Source organism: Bos indicus, chromosome 9 (assembly GCF_029378745.1).
Source record: "Bos indicus isolate NIAB-ARS_2022 breed Sahiwal x Tharparkar chromosome 9, NIAB-ARS_B.indTharparkar_mat_pri_1.0, whole genome shotgun sequence".
Classification (NCBI taxonomy): Eukaryota; Metazoa; Chordata; class Mammalia; order Artiodactyla; family Bovidae; genus Bos; species Bos indicus.
In genome coordinates this window covers 34,274,771-34,296,470 of record NC_091768.1, presented here as the reverse complement: position 1 = coordinate 34,296,470, position 21,700 = coordinate 34,274,771, and the positions used below count along the sequence as shown (strand labels likewise).

Genomic DNA, 21,700 nt, shown 5'->3' with positions numbered 1-21,700 from the left:
AGACGTGCATGCAGCCTGGAAAATGCTCTCAGGGACAATACCTCTGAGGAAGTGATGGAAGCAAGAAAGGGCGCAGGGAGAAGTTAAACTGCGATGTGGTGCAACAAAATCCACAGAGGACCGTAAACAGGGGGCTCAGGAGCTGGGATGCCCTTCAGAGCTGTTTTTCACTTGAGGCAGTTTTGCTGCTACAGATGCAAATGCAGAGCAACACTTCTGCATCTGTAACTGAAGGAGATGCCACCTAGGCTGCAAGTGAATCTTTTGTTTTTTTCTGAGTTTGATTTTTTGATGAAAACACCAGCAAAGGAATATGGAGGAGTATTTGTTTTAGTCCATTTGGGCTGACATGACAGAACAGCAGACTCTAAGTATTTGAATTTATTTCTTACAGTTCTGGAGGCTGGGAGGTCATGGTTGTGACACCTACATTTTCATGTTCGGTGAGAATCTGCTTCTTAAGCTGTCCTCTCACTGCAACCTCACATGGCAGAAGGAGCAGGCAGCTTTCAAAGGCCTCTTGCACAAAGGCACTAACCCCATTCAGACTTCCTAAAGAACTCAACTCCCAACATCATCACCTTGGGGGTTATAATAATAACATATGAATTTTGGAGGGACACAAGTATTCCATTCATAGCCATAGACTTCATTTTGGTATTCCTTTTGTGTAGTACGGTTAGAATAAGATGAACTGGGCAACGTGGAGATTTGTAGACAAAACCAGGTGTAGAAATTCATTGGTAAATGGACTCTTGGGGCCATTTTTAATGTTTATTTATTTTCCCTTTTAAATTAATTTTTTTAATATATAAATTAAGGAAGAGTGGTAGCTCAGCTGGTAAAGAATCCACCTGCAATGCAGGAGACCTCAGTTCAATTCCTGGATCAGGGAGATCCCATGGAGAAGGGGGAGGCCATCTATTCCAGTATTCTTGGGCTTCCCTGGTAGCTCAGATGGTAAAGAATCTGCCTGCAATGCAGGAGACATGCGTTGGATCCCTGGATTGAGAAGATCCCATGGAGAAGGAAAGGGCTACCGACACAAGTATTCTTGCCTAGACAATTCCATGGAAAATGGAGCCTGGCAGGCTACAGTTCCTAGGGTCAAAAAGAGTCCGCCAAGACTGAGCAAATTTCCTCACTTATTCATTATAAATCTCACTGTACAGAAGAGAAAATGGAAGATCAGATGCCATAAGATTTTTTTCTAGCTCCCAGTTAGTAGAAGAGCCTATTACTGCAATTCTCACACTTTTTCAGCAGAATCATCTCAATTATTTGTATACAAAACAATGTGTTAAATTTTAGTAGTGACCTAAGGTCCGTCTAGTCAAGGCTATGGTTTTTCCAGTAGTCATGTATGGATGTGAGAGTTGGACTGTGAAGAAAGCTGAGCGCCGAAGAATTGATGCTTTTGAACTGTGGTGTTGGAGAAGACTCTTGAGAGTCCCGTAGGCTGCAGGGAGATCCAACCAGTTCATTCTGAAGGAGATCAGTCCTGGGTGTTCTTTGGAAGGAATGATGCTAAAGCTGACACTCCAGTACTTTGGCCACCTCATGCGAAGGGTTGACTCATTGGAAAAGACTCTGATGCTGGGAGGGACTGGGGGCAAGAGGAGAAGGGGACGACAGAGGATAAGACAGCTGGGTGGCATCACTGACTCAGTGGACGTGAGTTTGGGTGAACTCCGGGAGTTGGTGATGGACAGGGAGACCTGGCATGCTGCGATTCATGGGGTCGCAAAGACTCGGACACAACTGTACGACTGAATTGAACTGAACAGTATTAGGTACTAAATATTAAACCTTCATTTTATGTCCCCATTTGCTCAAGCCCCCAGGGGCTGGAGCATAGTACTTCTTGCTCAGTCACTCAGTTTGTCTCACTCTTTGTAACCCCATGGTCTGCAGCACACCAGCCTTCCCTGTCCTTCAGCAGCTTTCGGAGTTTGCTCAAAATCATGTCCATTCAGTTGGTGATGCCATCCCACCATCTCGTCCTCTGTTGTCCCCTTCTCCTCTGGCCTTCTATCTTTCCCAGCATCAGGGGTTTCGGCCAATGAATGGGCTCCATGCATCAGATGGCCAAAGTATTAGAGCTTCAGCTTCAGCATCAGTCCTTCCAATGAATATTCAGGGTTGATTTCCTTTAGTGTTGACTGGTTTGATCTCCTTGCAGTCCAAGGGATTCTCAAGAGTCTTCTCCAACACCACAGTTCAAAGGCATCAATTCTTCTGCACTCAACCTTCCTTATGGTCCAACTCTCACATCCATACATGACTACTGGAAAAACCATAGCTTTGACTAGATGGACTTCTGTTGGCAAAGTAATGTTTCTGCTTTCTAACACACAGTCTAGCTTTGTTGAAACTTTTCTTCCAAGGAACAAGCATCTTTTACTTTCATGGCTGCAGTCACCATCTGCAGTGATTTTGGAGCCCAAGATGGTAAAGTCTGCCTCTGTTTCCATTGTTTCCCCATTTATTTACCATGAAGGGATTGGACCAGATGCCATGATCTTAGTTTTCTGAATGTTGAGTTTTAAGCCAGGATTGAGAATTTTTCACTCTCCTCTTTCACTTTCGATAAGAGGCTCTTTAGTTCCTCTTCCGTTTCTGCCATTAAGGTGGTATCATCTGAATATCTGAAGTTATTGATATTTCTCCTGGCAATCTTGTTTCAGTTTGTGCTTCCTCCAGCCCAGCATTTCCCCTGATGTGCTCTGCATATAAGTCAAATAAGCAGGGTGACAATATACAGCCTTGACATACTCCTTTTCCTATTTGGAACCAGTCCATTGTTCTATTTCCAGTTCTGACTGTTGCTTCCTGACCTGCATACAGGTTTCTCAAGAGGCAGGTCTGGTGATCTGGTATTCCCATCTCTTTCAGAATTTTCCACAGTATTGTCATCCACACAATCAAAGGCTTTGGCATAATCAATAAAGCAGAAATAGATGTTTTTCTGAAACTCTTTTGCTTTTTTGATGATCCAACGGATGTTGGCAATTTGATCTCTGGTTCCTCTGCCTTTTCTAAAACCAGCTTGAACGTCTGGAAGTTCACGGTTCACGTTCTGCTGAAGCCTGGCTTGTAGAATTTTGAGCATCACTTTACTAATGTGTGAGATGAGTGCAATTGTGTGGTGGTTTGATTTTGGAGAAGGGGTACATACAATCAAGTACCCACAGTGGTAGAGGGTTGCTGCTTCTCATGAGCAACAGTTATCTCAGCTAATGATTTTAGTGAATTTCCAGGTATGGAAAGGTGCAAGAAATTGGATTCATAAATTTTCTCCTGAATATGTTAATAATCTGAAGTCCTTTTCAGCCAGTTTTCCCAAAGCACAGAGCTCTTCATTCCTGATCTCCACCCTGACTCCTTTCAGTGTGTGTTGATGGTCAGCGATAGCAGGCGCTAATGACTCAATCCTTGTAGAGCCAGATGAGAACAACCTTCTTTAGTTTAAAGTCTAAAAATTTTCCTAAACATGTCATGGCTAACAAAGTTGTTGCTACTACCTTCAAATACTTTATTTTCTGTGTTGTATAATTGTCAACTGCTTATAGGAAGATATTGTTAGTATCTCCAACAGTTTTGACTGCTTTTTGGTTTCTGAAGAAACCAGATATCATTTTCCTCATTCAACAAAATGTTACCCAGTTTATTTATCCAAACTGAGCTACCTGCTTACATCCTACAGCTCTACTCACTGGCCAGGACAAACTCTTCACAGAATATATCTTTCTCAGCAACATAGGAATTCTCACCATTCCTAAATTTATATCAGAAGTGGATTTTGCCTCCTCAGTTCATATGTAACAGTGAGTAGTAAAAGTGTTGACTTAGCCTCTTTCAAGTCTCACCCTCTCTTCAGCACACAAATGTATATTTTCCTTTTAAGTTTTCTGTCTTTCCTCCTTTTCTTTCAGATTTCAATGCAAGAATAAGAGAGGGGCACAAGATGTCCTTTCTCTTCATACAGTCATTGTCTCTTGTAATCCTCAAGGAGATGCTAACAGTACATGTCTTACCAATGCTGACATCCTATGTATATCCATGCCCTAGACTTTTTTTCTTGTTTCTCTAACAAACAGCTCTTAAATTCCATCCCTCTTGAGACTGTGTAAGGTAGACTAAATATGTAAATAGAAAAAAACTGAAACAAAACATGAGTGATGTTCAGAATGTTCATGGAGGCTCAGTTCAGTTCAGTTCAGTCACTCAGTCATGTCCGACTCTTTGTGACCCCATGAATCGCAGCACGCCAGGCCTCCCTGTCCATCACCAACTCCCAGAGTTCAATCAGACTCACGTACATTGAGTCAGTGATGCCATCCAGCCATCTCATCCTCTGTCGCCCCCTTCTCCTCCTGTCCCCAATCCCTCCCAGCATCAGAGTCTTTTCCAATGAGTCAACTCTTCGCATGAGGTGGCCAAAGTACTGGAATTTCAGCTTCAGCCTCATTCCCTCCAAAGAAATCCTAGGTCTGATCTCCTTCGGAATGGACTGGTTGGATCTCCTTGCAGTCCAAGGGACTCTCAAGAGTCTTCTCCAACACCACAGTTCAAAAGCATCAATTCTTTGGTGCTCAGCCTTCTTCACAGTCCAACTCTCACATCCATACATGACCACAGGAAAAACCACAGCCTTGACTAGATGGACCTTTGGTGGCAAAGTAATGTCTCTGCTTTTCAATATGCTATCTAGGTTGGTCATAACTTTCCTTCCAAGGAGTAAGCGTCTTAATTTCATGGCTGCAGTCACCATCTGCAGTGATTTTGGAGCCCCCCAAAACAAAATCTGACACTGTTTCCACTGTTTCCCCATCTATTTGCCATGAAGTGATGGGACCAGATGCCATGATCTTCATTTTCTGAATGTTGAGCTTTAAGCCAACTTTTTCACGCTCCACTTTCACTTTCATCAAGAGGCTTTTTAGTTCCTCTTCACTTTCTGCCATAAGGGTGGTGTCATCTGCATATCTGAGGTTATTGATATTTCTCCCAGCAATCTTGATTCCAGCTTGTGTTTCTTCCAGTCCAGCGTTTCTCATGATGTACTCTGCATAGAAGTTAAATAAGCAGTTAATAAGTTAAATAAGAAGTTAAATAAGCAGTTAAATAAGCAGAAGTTAAATAAATTTAGGGTAAGATTGTTGAGTGTTGGGAGGCATTTGATAGTGACTCAGACTTTCATCTTTTCCTTCCCCTTCAGCTATACTTCCTACTTATGACCTTCTGCACTTGTCCATGTTATACAATAGAAATTCTCCCTCACCATACTCCATAGGCTGAGTTCGGTTAGGTTTATCCTGGAAAATTTGTGATGCCAATGTCAAAAGAGCTCTAAATCTCCCTCTATTGAAACTATTCTTTGTGGTTTAACAGCCACTCTATTTTATTCCACAGTCAAGGTTGACTGCATTCACTTGAGTGAGGAAACTTGTAGAAGTTTCATAAGGATTTAACTGGACATTTTCATTGAGTCAAATAACGTGGCACAAAGTCTTCTCTGAAAGCTGAGCTAAAATATCCATTTTAACAAAAACAGTGCTTTAACACTATTGGGACTCTTCCCCCCCCTCCCCACTTTGTATAAATGGCTGGGGTTTTAAGAGGCAGATTTGTAGGTCACACTCCTAAGAAACCAAGATTCTACCTATCTGATATAGGGCCTGCAACCATGAACGTTTACCCAAAAACCCGGGTGGTTTTACACAAGTCATTTTCTTCTCTTACTCAGAAAAACTTTAACCTTGGCCTCCTTCTATTGATCAGATGAGACAGATGGTTTGTAGAGGTATTAAATGTTCTTGACACATACTTTCCACAAAGCCATATTTACAACTTAAAAAAAAATTTGTTTTCTTAGTGTACACAGAAAGTTTTTAACAGTTCATAACTGAAAGGTATCTTCATTCTAAATTAATATTATTAGAACATCTGGAATTTCTAATCTATTAGCATTCTAAATAGATTTCTAGGCAGAGCTAATGAAGAACTACTTGAGGTCAAATTTTTGCACAGATACATCGTAAGAGTATTTACTTTCCATTTTGACTTTCTTTTACAGATTTCTTTTAGATTTCTCACAAAATATAATAATTTCCCTACAATATCTTGCAACTACATGATGGCAATGCTTTGTAGATTGGAAGAAAAACATACACAACCAAAATGCTGCAAAATAAGCTTTTTGGGGACATCTTACAGTCTTACAATATCTTACAATATCTGGAGTATATTAGGTGTCATTGTTGTTCAGTCACTCAGTCCTGTCTGACTCCCTGCAACTCCATGGCTTCCTGTCCTTTACTATCTCCTGGAGTTTGCACACACACATGCCCACTGAGTTGATAATGCTATCTAACCATCTCATCCTCTGACACGCCCTTCTCCTCCTGCCCTCTATCTTTGCCAGCATCAGTTCAGGGTCTTTTTCAATGAAACAAACAATACCTGGAGACAGCCTCTCAAATAGCTCTAAGGAAGTGTGCCTAAGAAGTAAGAGAGGAGCTAGGATATATATGGCTTTTTTTTTGCTGGGGGGAGAAGCGTGCTAATCACAAGAACTGACATCTTAAGCTAACGATCTTAGCGCTTTCTATGTATGTGAAAATGCAAAACAATCTGGGGTCAGAGAAATTGTTCCTTACATATGTATCTTAACTACCCAAGGCCAGTATCCAAAGCAAAGAACGCTTCATAGACTTCTTCATCTGGAATTTCCCTCAGGGTACATCATCCTTGGGTGACTGCCCTGGCTAGTGGCCTGATCCTCATGGAACTGGAGCAGAAGGCAATATTATTTTCTTTGCAATTTTGAGAGTAAATTGAATTTCTATTACTCATGCAGAGCATTTACAACTCGCTTAATGTTCCAGATATCAAAGCCTCAAAACTTCTTTCACAGCAGGCTATCTTAACTCCAGAAATCGACAGAAATAAAAAGTACATTTATTAAAGAATTTCAATTTCCAAAACAGTGAAAAATATAAGATTGAAGTTATAAAAGACTAAGAAACTATATGTTAAGGTGACTAAAAGCCTGGATTCTCCAGCCAAATTATCTGAAAAATCTTACAGCTCCACCAACTGAACTCTGTTGAACAGTTTGCTGAACTTCTTGCTCCTCAATTTTCTCATCCGTGTGTTTTGGATTATGGTAATACTACCCTCATATGCTTTTAGGAAAAACTGTTTCAACTCTTAGGATCTTAGTTTCCTCATCTGTAATATGATGATAAGAACAATATCTCACATTGAGTACTGCAAAGATTAAGTGATGTAATACATGTAAAGTGGGTTTTATGGTAAATGAGTTGATACACATATGACATTTGCATCGTTCTTGGCACATAGTGAACATTCAAGAAGTCTTAGTCATTATTGTAAAACACTAAGAGCCTGAAAATAATTATATTTGTTTTTATTTGTAGGTGATAATTATGGACAACACTGACACATATTTGCTGAACTTTAAAGGCTGTGATGTTCATCATTCTACAGTTGATTTTAATCTTCTAGAACATCTAGATGATTTTGAAATTGGAGATGATGATGTCTTCATAATCGTGTATCCAAAATCTGGTAAGTTTGAGGGGAGGCCACCTGTGTCAGTCTTGACTCTGGCTTGGTAATACACATGCACAAATACACATGGTCGCTTGCATGGTCGCAAAATCAGCAGAATGGTTGAAGGCATATCCCCGCAACAGAAGCAGCTTGATAAGATATCTGGTAATATCCCTCCCGGCAATATCCAGTCTCCTGGTAAGGTGAGGGAGAGAAAAGCCTTCATACACTGGGCAAATGTGAGTCACATCATCTCCAGAGTCCACCACGACTCCAGTTAATAAACCTTGAGCATACAAAGTCAGGACTGCCTGGATGGCTACATACACACCAGAAAACTGGTAAGTTTCAAACATTACCTCTACAATCTTCTCTCTGTTTTTGGTTGGGTTCATAGGAGGTTCTGTGAGTAGAATTTTACAATTCCTGGTATCTATGTTAAGGTACCATACCTTGATGGTACCCCAGCCTATGATTATGTAATCATTTAGCATAATTGACTGTGTGGATCACAACAATCTGTGGAAAATTCTTAATGAGATGGGAATGCAGGACCACCTTACCTGCCTCCTGAAAATCTGTATCCAGGTCAAAAAGCAATGGTTAGAACCAGACATGGGACAACAGACTGGTTCCAAATTGAGAAAGGAGTATATCAAGGCTGTATATTTCACCCTGTTTATGTAATTTATATGCAGAGTACATCATGTAAAATGCCTGGCTGGAAAAAGCTCAAGGTGGAATCAACATTTCCAGGAGAAATATCAATAACCTTAGACATGCAAATGATACCACCCTTAAGGCAGAAAGTAAAGTGGAACTAATAGATTTATGTTTTAAATCTATTAAAACATAGATTATTGGATTTGACCAGATCAGTCCAAACATATCTCAATGTGCTATAGTCACTGTAGTTAAATAAATTATACTTCAAATTTGGTAGTATTTTTAGTGGTTTGATTCTTGAGGAAGTGAGACTCTTTTGAAAACATGGATTTAGAACATTTTCCAACTATAATTTTGACATAAAGTTTCATTTAAGAAATTCTTAATGTTAATTTGGATGTAACTTCTAATTTAGTCTTTCAATTTAGCCTTAAAGTATCAGAATGTTCCATCTTTATGTAAAAGCCCTTAAGACATGAACATGTGTTACTAAGGGAGTTAGTATTAAAAGGTAAATATTGACACTGAGGCCATCAGTATTAGGCACATTCTCAAGGGTAAGCCTTTAATGTCTATCTTCCAGTGCAATTGTGAACTAGTTTTATGGGATTCAGCTTGAGATAGGGAGTGTCTCTTGGTGTGTAATTTTTACTCAGGGAGATTGGGATTTCTCTCTTTCTGACACTGATGCTCCATTATTAACAACCACCACACTATGTCAAAGAATGTTCAAACTACCACACAATCACACTCATTTCACATGTTTCAAGCTAGGCTTCAACAGTAGGTGAACCGAGACCTCCACACTGACAAGCTGGATTTAGAAAAGGCAGAGGAACCAGAGATCAAATCACCAACATCGCTGGATCATACAAAAAGCAAGAAATTGAGAAAAACATCTACTTCTGCTTCATTGACTACGCTAAAGCCATTGTGTGGATCACAACAAACTGTGGAAAATTATTTAAGAGTTTGGAATACCAGACCACCTTACCTGCTTCCTGAGATATGTGTATGCAGGTCAAGAAGCAACAGTCAGAACTGGAAATAGAACAATGGACTGGTTCCAAATTGGAAAAGGAATACGTCAAGGCTGTATATTGTCACCCTGCTTATTTGACTTATATGCAGAGCACATCAGGTGAAATGCTGGGCTGGAGGAAGCACAAACTGAAACAAGATTGCCAGGAGAAATATCAATAACTACAGATATTCAGATGACACCACCTTAATGGCAGAAAGGGAAGAGGAACTAAAGAGCCTCTTATCGAAAGTGAAAGAGGAGAGTGAAAAATTCTCAATCCTGGCTTAAAACTCAACATTCAGAAAACTAAGATCATGGCATCTGGTCCAATCCCTTCATGGTAAATAAATGGGGAAACAATGGAAACAGAGGCAGACTTTACCATCTTGGGCTCCAAAATCACTGCAGATGGTGACTGCAGCCATGAAAGTAAAAGATGCTTGTTCCTTGGAAGAAAAGTTTCAACAAAGCTAGACTGTGTGTTAGAAAGCAGAAACATTACTTTGCCAACAGAAGTCCATCTAGTCAAAGCTATGGTTTTTCCAGTAGTCACGTATGGATGTGAGAGTTGGACCATAAGGAAGGTTGAGTGCAGAAGAATTGATGCCTTTGAACTGTGGTGTTGGAGAAGACTCTTGAGAATCCCTTGGACTGCAAGGAGATCAAACCAGTCAACACTAAAGGAAATCAACCCTGAATATTCATTGGAAGGACTGATGCTGAAGCTGAAGCTCTAATACTTTGGCCATCTGATGCATGGAGCCCACACATTGGCCAAAATCCCTGATGCTGGGAAAGATAGAAGGTCAGAGGAGAAGGGGACAACAGAGGACGAGATGGTGGGATGGCATCACCAACTGAATGGACATGATTTTGAGCAAACTCCGAAAGCTGCTGAAGGACAGCGAAGGCTGGTGTGCTGCAGACCAAGGGGTTACAAAGAGTGAGACAAACTGAGTGACTGAGCAAGAACTACTATGCTCCAGCCCCTGGGGGCTTGAGCAAATGGAGACATAAAATGAAGGTTTAATAGTTAGTACCTAATACCGTAGATTACCACTAAAATTTAACACATGGTTTGGTATACAAATAATTGAGATGATTCTGCTGAAAAAGTGTGAGAATTGCACTAATAGGCTCTTCTACTAACTGGGAGCTAGAAAAAAAATCATATGGCATCTGATCTTCCATTTTCTCTTCTGTACAGTGAGATTTATAATGAATAAGTGAGAAAATTTGCTCAGTCTTGGCGGACTCTTTTCGACCTCAGGAACTGTAGCCTGCCAGGTTCCTTTTTCCATGGAATTCTCTAGGCAAGAATACTGGAGTCGGTAGCCCTTTCCTTCTCCATGGGATCTTCTCAATCCAGGGATCCAACGTACGTCTCCTGCATTGCAGGCAGATTCTGTACCATCTGAGCTACCAGGGAAGCCCAAGAATACTGGAATAGATGGCCTCCTCCTTCCCCACGGGATCTCCCTGATCCAGGAATTGAACTGAGGTCTCCTGCATTGCAGGCAGATTCTTTACCAGCTGAGCTACCACTCTTCCTTAATTTATATATTAAAAAAATTAATTTAAAAGGGAAAATAAATAAACATTAAAAATGGCCCCAAGAGTCCATTTACCAATGAATTTCTACACCTGGTTTTGTCTACAAATCTCCACGTTGCCCAGTTCATCTTATTCTAACCGTACTACACAAAAGGAATACCAAAATGAAGTCTATGGCTATGAATGGAATACTTGTGTCCCTCCAAAATTCATATGTTATTATTATAACCCCCAAGGTGATGATGTTGGGAGTTGAGTTCTTTAGGAAGTCTGAATGGGGTTAGTGCCCTTGTGCAAGAGGCCCTTGAAAGCTGCCTGCTCCTTCTGCCATGTGAGGTTGCAGTGAGAGGACAGCTTAGGAAGCAGATTCTCACTGAACATGAAAATGTAGGTGTCACAACCATGACCTCCCAGCCTCCAGAACTGTAAGAAATAAATTCAAATACTTAGAGTCTGCTGTTCTGTCATGTCAGCCCAAATGGACTAAAACAAATACTCCTCCATATTCCTTTGCTGGTGTTTTCATCAAAAAATCAAACTCAGAAAAAAACAAAAGATTCACTTGCAGCCTAGGTGGCACCTCCTTCAGTTACAGATGCAGAAGTGTTGCTCTGCATTTACATCTGCAGCAGCAAAACTGCCTCAAGTGAAAAACAGCTCTGAAGGGCATCCCAGCTCCTGAGCCCCCTGTTTACGGTCCTCTGCGGATTTTGTTGCACCACATTGCAGTTTAACTTCTCCCTGCGCCCTTTCTTGCTTCCTTCACTTCCTCAGAGGTATTGTCCCTGAGAGCATTTTCCAGGCTGCATGCACGTCTCAGTCTGTTTCCTGGGGAACCCAGCCTAAAAAGTCTTACAACATAATTTAAAGCATCGGGGTGAACCAATGACAGGACAACAACAGAGCAGAACCGATGAGGGCATTTTGGTGGGACACATCTTGAGACATTGCCCTTGGTTGCCCGTAGACTGTAAGTGGTGCTCGGAAGTGGTTCTGGGTGGGGGTTGATAAAGTGCAGGCGGGGTATTGTGGCTGTCAGGGCGGCTAGCAATCAGAGACACTAACTATTTTCTGATAGAAGAACAATGTCACAACATGAAAAACTGGTTTTGAATCCTACACAAATTCCTCACACTGCACTGGACCGTCATGGCTGTGAAAAAGCTCTCTAACTACCTATCTTACAGTGTAAATTAAAATGGCATGAGGGAGTTCCCTGGTGGTCCAGTGGTTAAGAGTCCACCTTGCAACGCAAGGGACACCAGTTCAATCCGTGGTCCAGCATCCCACATGCCTCAGAGCAAATAAGCCCCTTCACCACAACCACTGAGCTAGTGCTCTGGAGCCTGCAAGCTGCAACTTCTGAGCCCACGTGCAGCAGCTCCTGAAGCCTACAGCCCGTGCTCCGAAACAAGAGAAGCCACCCCAGTGAGAAGCCTGTGTACCACAACTGGAGAAAGCACCCAGGACCCAGCACAGCCAGAAGCAAGTGCATCTTCAAAAAACAATTGAAACTGCATGTGAATCAATAGTAGAACTATGAAAAGGAAGGTGATCTTTAATCTCAAAGTTTCACTTTTTCATTTGTTAATTTACTTATTTATTTATGAGTGGGAGGGGGAATTTGAGAATAAGATGAATTGGTAATAGAAACAAAATAATTTATTTTTGCACACATGTTGCAGAGTGTAATCCACTGACTTGATTGTGGGAGAATTAAATACAATTAAAGCCTTGTCTTGAATTTGATTCAGTCTTAGGAGCTGGCTGGAGAAGGCAATGGCACCCCACTCCAGTACTCTTGCCTGGAAAATCCCATGGACCGAGGAGCCTGGTAGGCTGCAGTCCATGGGGTCGCTACAAGTCAGACATGACTGAGCAACTTCACTTTCACTTTTCACTTTCATGCATTAGAGAAAGAGATGGCAACCCACTCCAGTGTTCTTCCCTGGAGGGTCCCAGGGATGGGGGAGCCTGGTAGGCTGCTGTCTATGGGGTCACACAGAGTCAGACACGACTGAAGTGACTTAGCAGTTAGGAGCTGGCTTCCAGGGAGCAAGTCCATTTGCCAGTGAATAAGCAGCTGCTAAGTCACTTCTGTACAATGTCATGAACCTCCATCCATAGTTCATCAGGCACTCTATCTATCAGATCTAGGCTCTTAAATCTATTTCTCACTTCCACTGTATAATCATAAGGGATTTGATTTAGGTCATACCTGAATGATCTAGTGGTTTTCCCTACTTTCTTCAATTTAACTCTGAATTTGGCAATAAGGAGTTCATGATCTGAGCCACAGTCAGCTCCTGGTCTTGTTTTTGCTGACTGTATAGAGCTTCTCCATCTTTGGCTGCAAAGAATATAATCAATCTGATTTCCGTGTTGACCATCTGGTGATGTCCATGTATAGAGTCTTCTCTTGTGTTGTTGGAAGAGGATGTTTGCTATGACCAGCGTGTTTTCTTGGCAAAACTCTATTAGTCTTTGCCCTGCTTCATTCCGTATTCCAAGGCCAAATTTGCCTGTTACTTCAGGTGTTTCTTGACTTCCTACTTTTGCGTTCCAGTCCTCTATAATGAAAAGGACATCTTTTTTGGGTGTTAGTTCTAAAAGGTCTTGTAGGTCTTCATAGAACCATTCAACTTCAGCTTCTTCAGCGTTACTGGTTGGGGCATAGACTTGGATTACTATGATATTGAATGGTTTGCCTTGAAAATGAACATTCCTGACATTGTACAGGAGACAGGGATCAAGACAATCCCCATGAAAAAGAAATGCAAAAAAGCAAAATGGCTATCTGGGCAGGCCTTACAAATAGCTGTGAAAAGAAGAGAAGCGAAAAGCAAAGGAGAAAAGAAAAGATATAAGCATCTGAATGCAGACTTTCAAAGAATAGCAAGGAGAGATAAGAAAGCCTTCTTCAGCGATCAGTGCAAAGAAATAGAGGAAAACAACAGAATGGGAAAGACTAGAGATCTCTTCAAGAAAATTAGAGATACCAAGGGAACATTTCATGCAAAGATGGGCTCAATAAAGGACAGAAATGGTATGGACCTAACAGAAGCAGAAGATATTAAGAAGAGATGGCAAGAATACACAGGAGAACTGTACAAAAAAGATGTTCACAACCCAGATAATCACGATGGTGTGATCACTTACCTAGAGCCAGACATCCTGGAATGTGAATTCAAGTGGGCCTTAGAAAGCATCACTACGAACAAAGCTAGAGGAGGTGATGGAATTCCAGTGGAGTTATTCCAAATCCTGAAAGATGATGCTGTGAAAGTGCTGCACTCAATATGCCAGAAAATTTGGAAAACTCAGCAGTGGCCACAGGACTGGAAAAGGTCAGTTTTCATTCCAATCCGAAAGAAAGGCAATGCCAAAGAATGCTCAAACTACTGCACAGTTGCACTCATCTCACACGCTAGTAAAGTAATGCTCAAAATTCTCCAAGCCAGGCTTCAGCAATACGTGAACTGTGAACTTTCAGATGTTCAAGCTGGTTTTAGAAAAGGCAGAGGAACCAGAGATCAAATTGCCAACATCTGCTGGATCATGGAAAAAGCAGGAGAGTTCTGGAAAAAGCAGGAGATTTCCAGAAAAACATCTATTTCTGCTTTATTGACTATGCCAAAGCCTTTGACTGTGTGGATCACAATAAACTGTGGAAAATTCTGAAAGAGATGGGAATACCAGACCACCTGACCTGCCTCTTGAAAAATCTGTATGCAGATAGGAAGCAACAGTTAGAACTGGACATGGAACAACAGACTGGTTCCAAATAGGAAAAGGAGTACGTCACCCTGCTTATTTAATTTATATGCAGAGTACATCATGAGAAACACTGGACTGGATGAAGCACAAGCTGGAATCAAGATTGCCGGGAGAAATATCAATAACCTCAGATATGCAATGACACCACCCTTATGGCAGAAAGTGAAGAGGAACTCAAAAGGCTCTTGATGAAAGTGAAAGTGGAGAGTGAAAAAGTTGACTTAAAGCTCAACATTCAGAAAACAACGATCATGGCATCTGGTCCCATCACTTCATGGGAAATAGATGGGGAAACAGTGGAAACAGTGTCAGACTTTATTTTTCTGGGCTCCAAAATCACTGCAGATGGTGACTGCAGCCATGAAATTAAAAAATGCTTACTCCTTGGAAGGAAAGTTATGACCAAAGTAGACAGCATATTGAAAAGCAGAGACATTACTTTGCCAACAAAGGTCTGTCTAGTCAAGGCTATGGTTTTTCCTGTGGTCATGTATGGATGTGAGAGTTGGACTGTGAAGAAGGCTGAGTGCCAAAGAATTGATGCTTTTGAACTGTGGTGTTGGACAAGACTCTTGAGAGTCCCTTGGACTGCAAAGAGATCCAACCAGTCCATTCTGAAGGAGATCAGCCCTGGGATTTCTTTGGAAGGAATGATGCTAAAGCTGAAACTCCTGTACTTTGGCCACCTCATGCAAAGAGTTGACTCATTGGAAAAGACTCTGATGCTGGGAGGGATTGGGGGCAGGAGGAAAAGGGGACGACAGAGGATGAGATGGCTGGATGGCATCACTGACTCGATGGACATGAGTCTGAGTGAACTCCGGGAGTTGGTGATGGACAGGGAAGCCTGGCGTGCTGCGATTCATGGGGTCACAAAGAGTCAGACAGGACTGAGCGACTGAACTGAACTGAACTGAAGTCACTTCAGTCGTGTCCGACTCTTTGCGACCCCATAGACGGCAGCCCACCAGGCTCCTCCATCCCTGGGATTCTCCAGGCAAGAACACTGGAGTGGGTTGCCATCTCCTTCTCCAATGCATGAAAGTGAAAAGTGAAAGTGCAATTGCTCAGTCGTTTCTGACTCCTAGCGACCCCATGGACTGCAGCCCACCAGGCTCCTCCATCCATGGGGTTTTCCAGGCAAGAGTACTGGAGTGGGGTGCCATTGCCTTCTCCAGTGAATAAGCAGAGTATCTGTTAAAGATCCTTGTGAATATGAAATCATGGAGGTCCTATAATTACACTTCAAGAATTTTGGGTCAGCTATTTCAAAATACAGCAGGGCTTGTTCTGGAGCAGATGAGTTTCTTTTCTATTGATTGTTTATCATTTTATAGTGAAAAAAGAAGCAAAAAAGAAGCATGTGTCAAGCTTATCTGACATGTAAATTTTATTACTAATTTATGTGAAATTTCTTGGGAACTGCCATATGATACAAATACATCTATACTGTCTCATAAGAAACTTTTTGTTCATAATAGAGTTCCTTTTGTAAAACACAGAGTGTATTCCTGAGACTGCTTGTTCTAGTGAATATATAAGTGATGATAAATTTAAATACCTCTTTTATAAAGAAAGGTACACCACTGTCACTTGTTAGGTAGTTAGTTAGGCAGGAGCCACAGGGGTTGGTCTAGCTGAAAGAGATTAAAGCTGCTCTAAACCCACCCCACACACACTCCAATGTGGCATAAGAGAGCTCACAGATAGGCTACAAAATAACCAAAAGGACTGTTCCAATTTTGCCTACGTACCCTAGGCACCACACAATGGATAAGACTAACCTCAGTGGCTTCTCCAATTCAGGCACATGCATCCTTGACGCACAGCTGTGTCTTCAGGTGACCTTAGGTAGCCAGGAGCCCATTAAGGGTTCACAAATATTCTATACATACACACATCTGATTATAACAGACTGAATTATGGGAAAGGCATGTGCATTCAAGCCTGTTGTTACATAACTTGCAACCGTCAATCAAATCTATCAGTCCACGAGCACCTAGATATATATGTAAAAGCCCTGTTTGAACACACCCATACCTCATCATTCCAGTGCCAGGGCCTCTCTTGGCTTGGCCCATCTCTCCCTTGAGATCTTCCTGTTCTCTGTTGTGTAAACCTGGGGCCAAAGCCTCTCTTGGCTTGGCTCACCTCTCCCTTGAGGTGTCCTTTCTGTTCTTTCTTCAATAAACCCGAGGACAGTGCTTCTCTTGGCTTGGCCCGACTCTCCCTTCAGGTGCTCTTTCTGTTCTTTCTTCAGGAAATCCGGGCCAGTGCCTCTCTTGGCTTGATCCACCTCTCCCTTCACATGTTCTTTCTGTTCTTTCTTTAATATATTTGTTTTGGCCACAGGTAAGAGTTCAGAGTTTTCTTTGTGTTCTTCCCGAGGACCGAGATGCACAGGGGAGGATCCCCTTTCAGTTCAGTTCAGTTAAGTCACTCAGTCATGTCTGACTCTTTGTGACACCATGCACTGCAGCTTGCCAGGCCTCCTTGTCCATCACCAACTGCTGGCCTTTACTCAAACTCCTGTCCATCGAGTTGGTGATGCCATCCAGCCATTTCATCCTCTGTCGTCTCCTCCTCCTGCCTTCGATCTTTCCCAGAAACAGGGTCTTTTCAAATGAGTCAGCTCTTCCCATCAGGTGGCCAAAGTATTGAAGTTTCAGCTTCAACATCAGTGCTTCCAAAGAATATTCAGGACTAATTTCCTTTAGGATGGACTAGTTGGATATTCTTGCAGTCCAAGGGACTCTCAAGAGTCTTTTCCAACACCACAGTTCAAAACCATCAATTCTTTGGTGCTCAGCTTTCTTCACAGTCCAACTCTCACATCCATACATGACTACTGGAAAAACCAAAGCCTTGACTAGACGGACATTTGTTGGCTAAGTAATATCTCTACTTTTTAATATGCTATCTAGGTTGGTCATAACTTTTCTTCCAAGGAGGAAGTGTCTTTTAATTTCATTGCCGCAGTCACCATCTGCAGTGATTTTGGAGCCCCCAAAATAAAGTGTACCACTGTTTCTGCTGTTCCTCATCTATTTGCCATGAAGTGATGGGACTGGATACTATGATCTTAGTTTTCTGAATGTTGAGCTTTAAGCCAACTTTTTCACTTTCCTCTTTCACTTTCATCAACAGGCTCTTTAATTCTTCTTTGCTTTAGGCCATAAGGGTGGTATGATCTGCCTATCTGAGGTTATTGATATTTCTCCCAGCAACCTTGTGCTTCATCCAGCCCAGCGTTTCTCATGATGTATCCTGCATATAAGTTAAATAAGCAGGGTGACAATATACAGACTTGATGAACTCCTTTTCCTATTTGGAACCAGTTTGTTGTTCCATGTCCAGTTCTAACTGTTGCTTCCTGACCTGCATACAGATTTCTCAAGAGGCAGGTCAGGTGGTCTGGTATTCCCATCTCTTTCAGAATTTTCCACAGTCTATTGTGATTTACCACTGTGTTAAAGATGGGGAAAGGAAGATACTAAGTTAAAGAGCTTGCCTTGAGGGCAATATTATCATGATTCCAAACATACAGGTCAGTAAATGAGCAAACTGCTCAAGGTGGCCCAGATAGAAGAACTACAAGATTTTGAGAGGGTGACCAGCAGGAAGGCCAGGGTCTCCAAACAGAGGAAATAGGCTGTAAGTGTCAGAAATTTTTTCTCTCTCCTAAGCAGCAGGAGGAAGCAAACTACAAGTGTTAGATTTTTTCCCCTTCTCCATACAAATTTAAAAAGAGGTTTCTTTTAAAATTCTGTGTTGTCATAAGGACACCTGGTTCCACCTTAACTTGACTTTTCTCAAACCTTGAGCTTAGCAATGCGCTTTTCTTATGAAAATGTTAGTCTTCAGCTATGTTAAGGAACTATGTATTTACCTTAGACTCTGTTTCAAGTCAGTTCCTTCTAAGACTCAGAACCAACATGACAAACCAGTATGATTTACTCATTCAGGTGTTTTCTTTCTTTTTTTTTTTTTTTTTATGCTGAATTTATTTTTTTTAATTTTATTTTATTTTTAAACTTTACATAATTGTATTAGTTTTGCCAAATATCAAAATGAATCCACCACAGGTATACATGTGCTCCCCATCCTGAACCCTCCTCCCTCCTCCCTCCCCATACCATCCCTCTGGGTCGTCCCAGTGCACTAGCCCCAAGCATCCAGTATCGTACATTGAACCTGGACTGGCATCTCGTTTCATACATGATATTTTACATGTTTCAATGCCACTCTCCCAAATCTTCCCACCCTCTCCCTCTCCCACAGAGTCCATAAGACTGTTCCATACATCAGCGTCACTTTTGCTGTCTCATACACAGGGTTATTGTTATCATCTTTCTAAATTCCATATATATGCGTTAGTATACTGTATTGGTGTTTTTCCTTCTGGCTTACTTCACTCTGTATAATAGGCTCCAGTTTCATCCACCTCATTAGAACTGATTCAAATGTATTCTTTTTAATGGCTGAGTAACACTCCATTGTGTATATGTACAGGTGTTTTCTTAAGCTACGTTAATGAGACTGTATTTGCTTGGAAACCTGCCTTTCTTCAAGATTCATGTCAATCATTTTATGGTCCAGGACAACTGACATTGTGCCAATGTTTTCTCAAAATGCATGTTGTGAGTGAGGGGCCTGGTGCCAGTCTCTGAGTTTTGAGACATTTCCTTTCTCTAATTAGTAGACTGCTAGTAGCTATATAACATTCAGCTCAGGACTGCAGGGGCGGGGGGAGGGCGCACTCTTTCTGCTCCCTTCAGATGTCTATATCAGAAGCTTTCTCTATCTCTTTTATACTTTAATAAAACTTTATTACACAAAAGCTCTGAGTGATCAAGCCTCATCACTGACCCCAGATTGAATTCTTCTCCTCTGGAGGCCAAGAATCCTGGTGTCTTTCAAGGCTCAGCAACGATCTTTTAATTTGATGCCAGACAATTTGGCAACAGAGTCCATGCTCTTAAACATTTTATCAAACAGTTTCTTAGGATTTCTATGTTTACACTTTACATGTTTTTCATTGTTATAGAAGTAGACATTTCTTTAATGAATGTACTTTTAATTTTTTTTCTGGAACATGAAGAATCTGCTACCTCTTAAAGAAGCTTTTGAGGTTCTTGGATCTGATATGCTCTTTCACATTAATTGTGGAACACGTTCTGTGGGAGAAATACTAATTGGATTTACATTGGAAATATTCCTTCATATAGTTGCAAGATACTATTTGGTAATTATTGTATTTTCCAATAGAAGCTTTTTTTTTTGTTTGTTTGTTTGTTTTTAAATCAGAATTCTGAAATAAGTCTGAAAAAGAAAGTAAAAGTTGGAAGCAGTCTAAAGATGCATCTTCAAAAATCATACCTGCCAAACATTTCTTCATTAGCTCTGGCAGAGAAATCTATTCCTTTTTAAAATCCATATCTAAGACTTGAATTTTAGTAATTACTTTTTTGTCAGGAAGTAAGATTTACTGATGGGTCTGAGTGAGGAAAGGACAGGGCTCTTGTCCAGGGACCCTTTATTAGGGAGAAATATATTCCTAATTGTTAAATAGATGAGGGAATCCAAGAAGTTCTAATAATATTATATTTAGAGCCATCATGTATTTCAGTTATATACTCTTTAAAAATTTCTGTGCACACTAAGAAAATGAATTTGTTAAAAAATTTTCAAATATAGCTTTATCACAAAGCAGCATTTAATCCTTTCAGACAATCTAACTCATTTGATCACTGCTGTTGTTGTTTAGTCACTAAGTGGTATCTGATTCTTTTGTGACCCAGTGGACGATAGCCTGCCAGGCTTCTCTATGAAGTTTTTCAGGCAAGGATACTGGAGTGTGTAGCCATTTTCTTCTCTGACAGATATTCCCAACCCAGGGATTGAACCTGCATCTCCTGGATTGCATGCAGATTCTTTACACTCAACCACCTGGGAAAGACCACCTTATCATTAAAGGGATAAAAGTTGGGCTTAGTTTGCTAAGGAAGAGAAAAAAATCACCTGTATTAGAATCACCTGGGAGTCTGGACAAGCTTTCATATTGTAGGCCCTATTTCAGACTGGCAGAATCAGAATTTCTGGGAAATGTGACTTGGAAATCTGCATTTTAACAACCTAGCCTTTCCAAAAATGAGGATCAAAATAATGTTAATTCACTATATTTGTTTCAATTGATGTTTTATCTCAACTTTCAGAGAAGTCTTTGGGGTATGTTATTTTGCAATGCAGGAGATGTGGGTTCGATCCCTGGGTGGGAAGGATCACCTGGAGAAGAAATGGCAATCCACTCCAGCATTCTTGCCTGGGAAATCACATCTCACATGCTAGTAAAGTAATGCTCAAAGTTCTCCAAGCCAGGCTTCAGCAATATGTGAACCGTGAACTTCCAGATGTTCAAGATGGTTTTAGAAAAGGTAGAGGAACCAGAGATCAAATTGCCAACATCTGCTGGATCATTGAAAAAGCAAGAGAATTCCAGAAAAACATGTATTTCTGCTTTATTGACTATGCCAAAGCCTTTGATTGTGTGGATCACAATAAACTGTGGAAAATTCTGAAAGAGATGGGAATACCAGACCACCTGACCTGCCTCTTGAGAAATCTGTATGCAGGTCAGGAAGCAACAGTTAGAACTGGCCATGGAACAACAGACTGGTTCCAAATAGGAAAAGGAGTACGTCAAGGTTGTATATTGTCACCCTGCTTATTTAGCTTCTATGCAGAGTACATCATGAGAAATGCTGGGCGGGAAGAAGCACAAGCTGGAATCAAGATTGCCGGGAGAAATATCAATAACCTCAGATATGCAGATGAAGGTGAAAGAAGAGAGTGAAAAAGTTGGCTTAAAGCTCAACATTCAGAAAACAAAAATCATGGCATCTGGTCCCATCACTTCATGGGAAATAGATGGGGAAACAGTGGAAACAGTGTCAGACTTTATTTTGGGGGGCTCCAAAATCACTGCAGATGGTGACTGCAGCCATGAAGTTAAAAGACGCTTACTCCTTGGAAGAAAAGTTATGACCAACCTAGATAGCATATTGAAAAGCAGAGACATTACTTTGCCAACAAAGGTCC

The 21,700-nt window shown here is 41.2% G+C and overlaps 1 pseudogene; it reads left to right on the top strand.

Moving 5' to 3' along the window:
- Positions 1–458: 458 nt before the first annotated feature.
- Positions 459–21,700, top strand: part of LOC109563498 (amine sulfotransferase-like) — a 44,898-nt pseudogene continuing 23,656 nt past the window's right edge.